Genomic DNA, 10,446 nt, shown 5'->3' on the forward strand with positions numbered 1-10,446 from the left:
TTTATTTCAAAATACATCACCTCCCCCAACCAAACAAATATGACAAATTTTTTTAAAAGATTGTATTTATTTATTTGAAAGGTAGAATTACAGATAGAGGGAGAGACAGAAAGGTCTTCCATCTGCTGGTTCACTCCCCAAATGGCCACAGTAGCCAGAGCTGCACCAATCCAAAGCCAGGAGCCAGGAGCTTCCTCCAAGTCTCCCATGCAGGTGCAGGGGCCCAAGGATTTGGGCCATCTTCCACTGCTTTCCCAGGCCATAGCAGAGAGCTGGATCAGAAGTGGAGCAGGCAGGACAGGAACCAGTGCCGATATGGGATGCTGGCACTGCAGGCAGTGCCTTAGTCTACTAAGCCACAGTGCCAGCTGCTCACAAATTTTAAACTATTATTATATCTGGATGATGAGTATCTGAGTGTTTGTTGAGCTATTTTTTTTGAATTTTCAAGTCTGAATTTTTTATCTAATGAAAAATTTTAAAAAAAGATACTACTTTCTAGCCGTAGATTGACAATGAAAAAATTAAAGTTTGGGGGCAGGTGTTGTCTAGTGGTTAAAACACCAGTTAAGATGCCTGCATCCGGCATCGGAGTACCTGGGCTCAAGGCTGAGCTCCAGCTCCTGACTCCAGCTTCCTGCTAATGCAGACCCTGGGGTGGCGGCAGTGATGGGGTAATTGGGTTCCTGCCACCCACATGGGAGACCTGGGTTGAATTCTCTGGTCTTTGTGGGGCATTTGGGTAGGAAACCAGTGGATGCGATTCATTCTCATTCTCTCTCTCTCTCTCAAATAAAAAAAGAGTTTCTGTTGTTTTTCTTTAAGACGTTTTGGCAGGGGTGTAGGGAATGAGTATTTTCCTATATTATTGGTGGAACTTGGAACCTCTTTGGAGGGACCTTGGCAAAGACATGTGCTTTAATCCAGTTCCACGTCTAAGAATGTAACATGTGGATTTTACTCAAATTCCACAAATATATATATATAAATGAAGCTGCCATGCATATCCTTAGTCATATATATTAAGGATATCATGGCAGCTTCATTTTTGTAACAAAAGACTAGAAACAACATACATGTCCAACGATAGGAGCTGGTGGTACTCATATGTTATGAAGTATGGATTAGGCATTTTGTGCAGGAAACAGATTTCCAAGGATGTTGCTGGATGAACAAAGCAGACAATGCCAGACAGGCCTGCTTGTGTTAGTGCTGCGTCCGTGGCACCTGGCGCCGTGGCCCACAGTCAGTGCAGGCTGAAGGAGTAAAGTCACGTGTGAGCACTGCTGCTGTCAGGCTCCCGGGGTGCAGTCAGGTGCAGCCACAGGTAGGGCCACATTTTCCATCCTGAGCAAATTTCTTCCTTGAGTTCACAGGTGTTTCAATTTTCCCTCAAAACATGCCATGTCCTCCTTTGCAAAATCAGTGAACAACAAATTCTGAAGAAAAAGAAGGAAAACAATTTTTGTAAAAGGGTAACAAGAAGAATTTGCTCAGCAGGGGAGGTTAATGCAACACCCGGGACGTCCTAGAGAACACAGTTCCCTGCCTCTGGCAGCCGAGAACATAAGGGAAGGCCGTGGACCCAGAACTTCTACCACCGGAGGAAGGAAGGAGCCGACTCCTCATGGCTGGGCTTGCGATCCAGGCTGCTGTGCCCAGAAGTGTTAGAAGCACAGGTGTAGTAGGAGATGGGGACAAACAGCTCACCTTGCTAGTACTTTCATTTGCATCTGCTGTCTCAAGATCTGCTTCTGTTCGCTCAGAGGCAAATAGATGACACACGCTCCCATGGTAAGGGAAGCATGGCGTGTTAGGGAACGGATGTCCAAGTTCTCGGAAGTTTAGGCTAGATGGTGAGACAGCAGAGGCATCGCCGCTTTATTTGGACTCTGGTTGTGTCTTGGTTCCCTGGAGGGAAGGTGTGACCTCGGGGCGGGCAATGACTCACCTGCTTCATCTGCAGATGAAACTGGAGCTCAGGTTGATAAATGCCTGCTGTGCTGTTGTTTATATTATTATGTTTGCTTGACCTTATGGCTAAGAGCAGGAACGCTGAAGCCGACTGCCCAAGTTCAAGCCTCAGCTCCACCGCTCAGTAGGCAGGTGACCTTGGGCAAGGTCACTTAACCTCTTGGTGCCTCGGTTTCCTCCCCTGTAAAACGAGGCTAAGGGGATTCTTGTGAGGGCTGGCTGGGTGAACCGTGCCTGGGCCCATAGTATGTGTGTAAAATAAATCGGAGTGTGTTCCCTTCTGCCCCAAAGACCCTTGTAGGGGGGAGGGGAGTCAGCAAATAGCAGCTTCAAAGAGAGGCCCGCTGGTTCTGGGCACTGCTTTCCAAACGGAGGAGAGCTCCGCCACACCAGTTGTCCTGAGAGGTGTCTCCTTGGAAGGCAGGAATGCGTCTGCTATGGTGGCATCTTTGGTGGGTGACCGGCCACGTCCTAGGAGCTGCTTGCGCTTCCTCGCGCCCCTTCCCAGGAGCCTGAGGAACTGGTGGCTTTCCGGGCGCGGACCAGGGGCGGCGGGCTTCGAGGCAGGGGGCTGGGGGAGGGGGGAGGCGCTCCCGGGATCCCCGGCCCCTCCCCCACCGGCCCAGTGAGTAATGACATTCACCGGGAGGGAGGGGGCAGGCTCGGCGAGGCCATGTGATGCTGGGCGAGAGCGAGTCGCGCCGCGCCGCCGGAGCCTCCTTCCTGGCTCCCTGCGATTGCGGGCCGTCATGGCGACCCCCAACAACCTGACCCCCACCAACTGCAGCTGGTGGCCCATCTCGGCGCTGGAGAGCGATGTGGCCAAGCCGGCGGAGGCCCCCGACGCGCCCGAGGCGGCCAGCCCCGCCCATCGGCCCAAGGAGAGCCTGGTTCTGTACCACTGGACCCAGTCTTTCAGCTCGCAGAAGGTAGGGCCTGGGGGCCCCCGAGATGGCGGGGGGGAAGGTGTGCTCCCAGGAGGTGGCTGGCCGTGTGCGAGCCCCAGCAGTGCAGCCCCCCCAATTCCAGGGGCGCCCATTCTGCCTCTTCCCCATCCCCACCCCGAAAGGCGCGGCGTGCGGAGGGGCTCAGGAGAGAGACAAAGACAAGAGGACTGGCCTGGGCTCCGCTGCGGGGGCGGCGGCGGGGGGCACAGGTGCTGGGGGCCGGGCGCGCGGGGGAGGGGAGGGAAGGCAGAAAAGCCTGCTGGGGTCCTGCCCTGAGAGCCGCATCGCAGACCCTCGCGCAGGTCACAGCTCCTCTGCCCTCCTGTCCTAGATGGGGCCTTCGTTCTGCTGGGGCTTGGAGAGTCTGTCCCCGGCAGCCATGCCCCACCTTCTATCTTGAGCTGAGAGGGAAGGAGTTAAACCATCCCCTTGGGCCAGACCTACTTGGCCCAGCACGGCCAGGTTTCCCCTCTTAAAGACACAGAGTGGCCCTGGCCCCTCAGACCCTTCTCAGACCCAGGGAGCTGGGCCAGCAGGGAGTCCAGCCTGGTGCTGAGTTGCTGGGTTTCCCGCTTCCCGGGGCAGGGCTGAGGCCTGGCCTGCACCCCTAGGGGCGCAATCTCCCACCCGAGTCTCTGGTGGGGATTCAGCACCATGGCCAGGGCCTGAGCCAGACACCCACTGGCTGCCTGACCTTCCTGCTCCTCTTTGTTCCATTGGCTCATTTTCTAGATGAAGAAATGGATGCCATAGAGGGAAGGGCCCTTGGACCAAAGGACTTGGGCCTGAGTCTGAGCCCAGGGGCAGTCTCACCACCTGGGAATCGGGAGAATACAGAACAGAGTAGTGACAGCTGCTTCTGAGTCCAGGGTCTGCAGGAGCCAAGAGGGTTGTTGAAGAGGCCATTAACTTAGTGTTCTATTCAGACTTGAGTATGTGAGGATCATGGGAATACCTGTTTAAAACATAGTCTGCTGGATTCTACCCCAGCAATTCTGGTCGGGGCCCCAGGTGTGTGTCTCCAGCCAGCTGCTGCCTGGTGCTGATAGGGCAGGCCCACTGACCCCTTGGAGTAGCCCCTATTTAGAGCACAGACTCGGAGGCCAGACTGTCCCCAGCAGGACCGTTGTCTTCCTAGAACTCACCGTGGAGCTTTCACAGGTCACTTGGCCTCTCCAAAGCCTCGGCTGTATGACCTGTAAAATGGAGCAATGCAGTAGTCTCCTCAGAGGGCTGCTGAGAGCGTGGAATGAGGTGATGCACAGACAGTGCTGATGGGGGTGCCTGGCAGGGGGTCAAGGCCCTGCCAGTAGTGGTGATGTGATGTCATTGAAGTGTCAGGTAAAGGAGGGGCAAGGGCTGACCAAGGTCGTACCAGGGCTCATCCATAAATTTGGCTCATGCCTGCTCCATGGCCAGCCCTGTGCAGGAGCTGGGGAGTAGCTATGCATCGGTTTGACTTCCTGATTGTAGAACCTTCTCCCACCCAGCCCCTCAGAAACCAGGCCCCAGTGGCTGGGACTGGACAGGGGGCAGGGGCGTGGCACCTCTTGTTACCTTCTCCCAAGGGAGCCTCCTGTCCCCCTCCCCCAACCCCGCCCCAGTGGTAAAGTCCCCATTCACCCTGACCTCAGGGTCCAGGTGGTCCCTTGGTCAGGGATGAGACCACCCACTATTACCCCACTTTTGACCAATTCTCTGACTGAGCTAGCCTGAGTGTCTCCCTGCCTCCCCTGCCAGGGCCTTCCCAGACGCCCATGGTGGATTCTAGGGCCGGACTAGCCTGGCAGAAAGGGCGTGGCCTCAGCAGTCAGATGGTCCTGGGTTCCAGTCTCATCAGAGTGGCTTGCTGGCTGAGTGACTTTGGACAAGTCACTTCACTTTTCTGTGCCTCAACATCATTGTCTGGAAAAGGGAACTTGTGTATCCTGCAGAATACAAAGTATTGCTGAGTGCTTTAGCGGAGATGGGTCTGTGTGGCTGTCCCGTGACATATACATGTGAGTTCCCTTCCTTCCCTCCAGTCTCCAAGGGCCTTGCTTGCATGCAGAGAGACCTCCTCTGCTTTGTGGAGGGTCTGAGAAGCTTTCCTCAATGACACCTGAGCTATTCACAGCAGAAAACAGCCCACCTCCAGGAGTGATGGCAATCTCACTGGGTATGTGGGGCCCACTCGAGAGCCAGAGGGCAGCAGGACAGTGTGGAGGTGCAGGGCCCAGGCTCTGGGGCCAGACTGGCCAGGCTTCCGTCTCAGGTCTGCCACAGACCAGCTGTGTAGTCCTGCACAAGTCCCTAACCTCTCATGCCTCAGTTCCCCACACGTGTACGCAGAAAAATGCAGGGCCCAGCAGGGTTGCCGTGAGGATTCAGTGACCACATCCATGTAAATCGCCGGGAAGCGCGCTCAGCAAGACCCTCATAGGGAGGGGACTTCACCGTCAGTCAGCCCCAGGTCGAACCCTAGCCCTGCCACTGCCCCACTGGGAGGCTTTGTGCGAGGGTCTTTGCTTCTCGAAGTCCCACCTTCTTCCTGGGGTGGCAGGATAGGGCATAGCCAGATTGATGTCCCATGTGGTCACGCACTCAGCACAAAGCCCTTAGACATGGCGCACTAAGTGTGAACTTGGCACGTGATGGCTGTAAGGCGTGGTACAAATGCTCCCAGGCACCTGCCCCCAGCCGCCAAGACCTGCTTTGGTGGCAGGAGCGAGGCTGAGGGGGCAAAAATGCAGGGAACCCAGAGCCTGGGATCCTTCTGCTGGAAGTCCCACAAACTGGTGATGCGGCCTAACCCTCACCAGCCCTCAGTTTTCTCAACAGGAGAATGGACTGATGTGTGATACAAATTGCTCCCTCCCTCCCCAGGCAGGAAGCTGCTCAGCTTCTCAGTGTCTCCTGCCTTTTTCATGTCCTTCTGTCGTTACACCTGCCAGTTGTGTTTTTTTTTTTTTTTTCAAAACCAAGATTGCTGCTTACTAGCTGTGTGACTTTGGGCAAGTTACTTACTATCTCTGTGCCTGTGTCCTCTTTTGTAAAATCAGGGTGTTAATGGATACCCAGCTCACTCGATGTTTGTGAGGATTTGAGAGAAGACGGGTAAAGCTCTCAGAGCCGTGCCCAGCACCACAGAAGTGCCGGATGAGAGTTAGTTGTTATTGTTGCTGCCTGAGGACCACCCGTGGATCCTGCAGCAAGTGCAGTTCGAGGTTCCCTTACCACATCCTCAGAGTCCACTCTTGTCTTGGATGCGCCAGTGGAGAGCTCCTGGGCGTCTTCGGCCCTCAGGGGTAAGAGACTCAGGTCTGGGTCCTGACCTGCAGGCAGGGCAGGGGAGATACAGAGGAAGGATGACCTGTGCCCCTTGTGCTGGCCTTGCCAGTCAGACTCTTGGGCACTGGCTCCCTGGCCCTACACTCACACTGCACTTGACTGTTCAGTGTCCACAGGCAAGAACCGGCAGGGCGATATGCAGCACCTGTTCCTGACCCCCTGCTCAGAGGCCTACAGTGGCTCCCCAGTCCCTCCCCGCGGCCTCAGGCCCTACTGCACAGTCCCAGGCTTGCTAGGGTCCCAGCCAAGTGAGAGGATGCCTAGGGGCGCTTCTCTGAATGCTATTTTTAACTGAATAAAATAAAACGCGTGAGAGTATTAGGTTACAAAAAGCAACATCATATTGAAGTACAGCTATCGAAATATTTTAAAAACAAGTGTGTTATATAATGACATGTGTGTTTCCATATTAACCCGTTACGTAACCCGAGCTAGTGGCAGGTCTGCCAAGCGCTGTCGTGTTGAAGTCACGATGAGCGTACGTGGAATTTCGGGGTAGCTGCAGCAGTGGGGAAACGCTGCTAACACTACCCTACTTATCGCCTACATTCATAATTGAAGGAAATGCTAAATGTCAGTCTGACATAAACATGCAATTTTCCCATCATCCTAGTTCAAAGACTCTGAGCTTATCCACGTGGGGCCTCTTGGTCCGGGAGTCTCCATCACAAGTCCCTGCCGTGCCCCTTTCTGACCTCACCTCCTCCTTGTCTCCCCGTCTCCCCGTCACTCTGCCCCAGCCGCTCTGGCTTCCCTCTTGTTTTGGGAACTTACTGGACACGTTTTCCCCTTGCAGGCTTTGCACTGGCTGCGCCCTCAGCCTGGAACTCCCTGCCCCAGGTCCCTGTGTGTACACCACTCCCTCCCCTTGTTCCACGCTTGGCCCTATCCACAAGGCGCGCCCTGTTGGTTCACCCCACTTAAATTGCCACCCATCTCCCCGGCACTAGGCACCCCGTTCCCCTTCCCCACCATCTGTTGACTGTACTGTAGCATCTTAACTGCTTCTCCTCCATCTGCCCCACTAGAAGGGCAGCTCCCCGTGGGCAGGGATGTTTCTTTCATTCGCTGTGAGTCTCCAGCACTTAGAACGAGACGTGGCACAGAATAGATACTCAATAAATGTTGAAAAGTGATGAGCCTGCAAGCCAGAAGGTGTTACAGGAAAAAGATATCTGTTTCTGTAAGCCTGAAAGCACTCTAAAAAAATAGTCTATTAATTATTTTTAAAGATAGTTGAGATAAACTGAGGCTCAGAGACTCCAAATGCCTTTACAAAGTCACACAGCAACTAAATGGCTGAGCGGAGATGCCAACCCAGTCAGCATCACACGTGGGACAGGGCCTGACCCACGGCACGAAGCGTCAGTGGGCTGTTTTCGGGCTCCCACAGGGCAGATGCTTGGCCCTGGGCTGCATGAAGCCTGGTCACACTGGGTGTGACCCAAGTGTGGCCCAGCCCCCAAGAGGTGGAGATGGCAGATGGCCTTGGTGGCTGCGTGGCCTTCCCTTGGCTTGGCTCCTGCTCTGGGTCCCCCACCCACAGGATGGCACACGTTTCTGGCCTGCTGCTCAGATAAAGGAGACCCTGGGCAGCTCCATGCAGGGTTACTTTACCTCTGAAGGCAGTCCCCTCCCCCAGGCAGCAGCCACACCTGGCACCTCCCAGAAAGTGCAGGGGGCACCTTGCCAGGATGGAAGGCCAAGGGCAAAAGCCTGGTTCAGTTGCCATTTGCATGTATCCAGCTGGGTAGGGAGGCTGAATGGCCAGGTAGAACCCAGCTGCTGAGGCTGAAGGAGACCAGGGTGGACAGAAATAGAATGAATGGTTTTGCTCCAGTCAAATCCCAGCCTCAACTGCTCTGGGGCTGCTACAAGGCCGCAGGCCACCCTTGAGCTCAGATGCACATGTGTGTACTCTCCCTTGCTCACGCACACTCACACCTGCACAGATGCTCTCACGCAGGGCATGAGTGCCCAGAGTCCTGGGCACGCACACACACTCGCCCACACTCATGCACACATACTTGCTCACTCACGCGCCCCCACTCACACACTCACACCCAGACCCATATAGCTGCTGCTGGGGCTGCTCACCTTCTGCACCTGCTCTGGGGCTGCCACGGAGGGAGGGGAGCCCGCCCTGTCTCCCACACAGCGTGAATGTGCTGTCAGCTCTCAGCAGGGCTGCAGGACACTCCTTGGACACAGAGTCCAGACCCCTTGTTTTGCTAAGGAGAAACAGGAGCTCAGAAAGGGGCAGCGATAGCCCTAAGGTCACACGGCACTGCTGGGACAGAGAAAGGATGAAAGTCCGAATCCCTGCCTCCCAGCCCAGGGACGATTCCTGTACCTCGGGCCCCACCTGTAGGACCTGCTCTTGGCTAACAGCAAATCAACCCATGAAGAAGTGCTGGGTGCTCAGGGCTTGATTCCCTCTCCTTCCCCACACTCCACCAAACACAAGGGCGAGTTGAGGTTAGCTGTGAGGGTGGGGCACCCAGTACTATAGGACATCCACAGGGGGTTCAGGAGCCTGTGTGTGTGTGTGTGTGAGAGAGAGAGAGAGAGAGAGAGAGAGAGAGAGAGAGATCACAGTGATGTCAGAACCCACACAGTACTCTCCATTCTGGGACTCCATACACATCACCCCGTCCCTACCTCATGCCAGCTTCGAAAAAGCGTACCACATGGCCCATTTCATGATAACTAGAGATCAGAGAGGTCAACTGACACATTCAGGGCCACACAGCAACAACAAAAACATGCCGAAGAGCCATGCTTCAGATCCAGATCTGGCTGCCCCCAAAACCAAATCTAATGCAAGTAGCCAAGACACATTGCCCCTGCTGGGCACCAGGCACCATCCCACGGGGTCTGACACACCTCATCCTCATAGCAGCCCTCTGGGGGAACTGCTGTAGGGTTTCCAGGAAAGGAAACTGAGGCACACAGAAGTAGAGCTACCTGCAGAGCCAAGTCAGCCAGAGCTGCCCATGACACCAGGAGGCCTCCGCTGGGGGTGCACTTCCTGGCTCTGGCCCGGGAGTGTTGGTGGGGAGGCCAGGGCTGGCCAGGCCCAGGAACTGCCCCACTGTGTGGGGTGATTCCTTGAGAACTGACCTTTGCCTGTCTGGTAGCCCTGCTCTCCGGACTGGAGCCAGAGGTAGGGAGGAGAGTGTGGGAGCTGACTCATGGGCCATCCTGTTGGGGGAGGGGCGGCTTGCACTAGGTGCGCCTTCCTTGCTGAATCTCCATCCACAGGTAGGGGGCACTGGACCCCGTGATCTCTAACCATCTCCCAGCTCAGAAACCTTGGGCTGGCTCAGGAGCATGCTTCAGTCTCAGGCTGTCTGTTAGCTCCTAAGAGATATAAGGAAAGGCCGAGGGTGGAGGTAGAGGTCGAGGTGGAGGTGGGGGTGGGAGGGGCAGGCCCTGGAACCCCTGGAAGAAGCGCTTTGAGCAGAGAACACTGGGATAGGAGTCAGCAATGGTTGCTTCCGGCCCTAAGTCTGCTGCTGAATTGCTGTTTGACTTTGGGAAAGTTACCTCCCTTCTCGGAGCTTTAGTTTTCTCGGCAGGAAGGATAGGAAACTGCTCCTTGATCTGTCCTCCTCTGGGGAGCATCCAGGTGGGAAGCTGTCAGAGGATAATAAAGGGCTCAGCGGATGCGGGCAAATCATTTCTCTCTAGCTGTTGTTCCTCAAGTAGTTTGAGAAAGTTAACTCTCGATTGTGGTGATGAGAAAGTCTGTCCCTCTGTCCTGCTGGTGATCAGTCATGGCGTGGGTGTCTGGGTACCGGGCCTTGGGTTGGTTCTGCTCACACTCCCGTCCTGCATGGGGGGAAGCTGAGGCCCAGCAAGTGCAAGGCATTTGCCCACAGGACCAGCGTCCTATGCCAGCTGTGCCCAGTTGTAAACCCAGCCCTTTACCCAGCAGGCTGCACTGCCCCTTGTGCCCCAGCATAGCCGGGCTCCTCCCACCACCAAGTGCACGTCCCTGGCAGCTCTGCCCCAACCCAGGTGCCCAAGAACAGGCTGAAAGCAACAGTGTCCCCTCCTGTGTGTGACCTCTGACCTCCCTCCCCGCACGCCCCCGCCCTGCCTGGGCAGAGTGTCCCCTGTGTCCACCCGCCTTCCCCGCTCTGCCCCTGGCGCCTGCAGGTGCGGCTGGTGATCGCCGAGAAGGGCCTGG

Source organism: Lepus europaeus, chromosome 10, assembly GCF_033115175.1.
Source record: "Lepus europaeus isolate LE1 chromosome 10, mLepTim1.pri, whole genome shotgun sequence".
Lineage (NCBI taxonomy): Eukaryota > Metazoa > Chordata > Mammalia > Lagomorpha > Leporidae > Lepus > Lepus europaeus.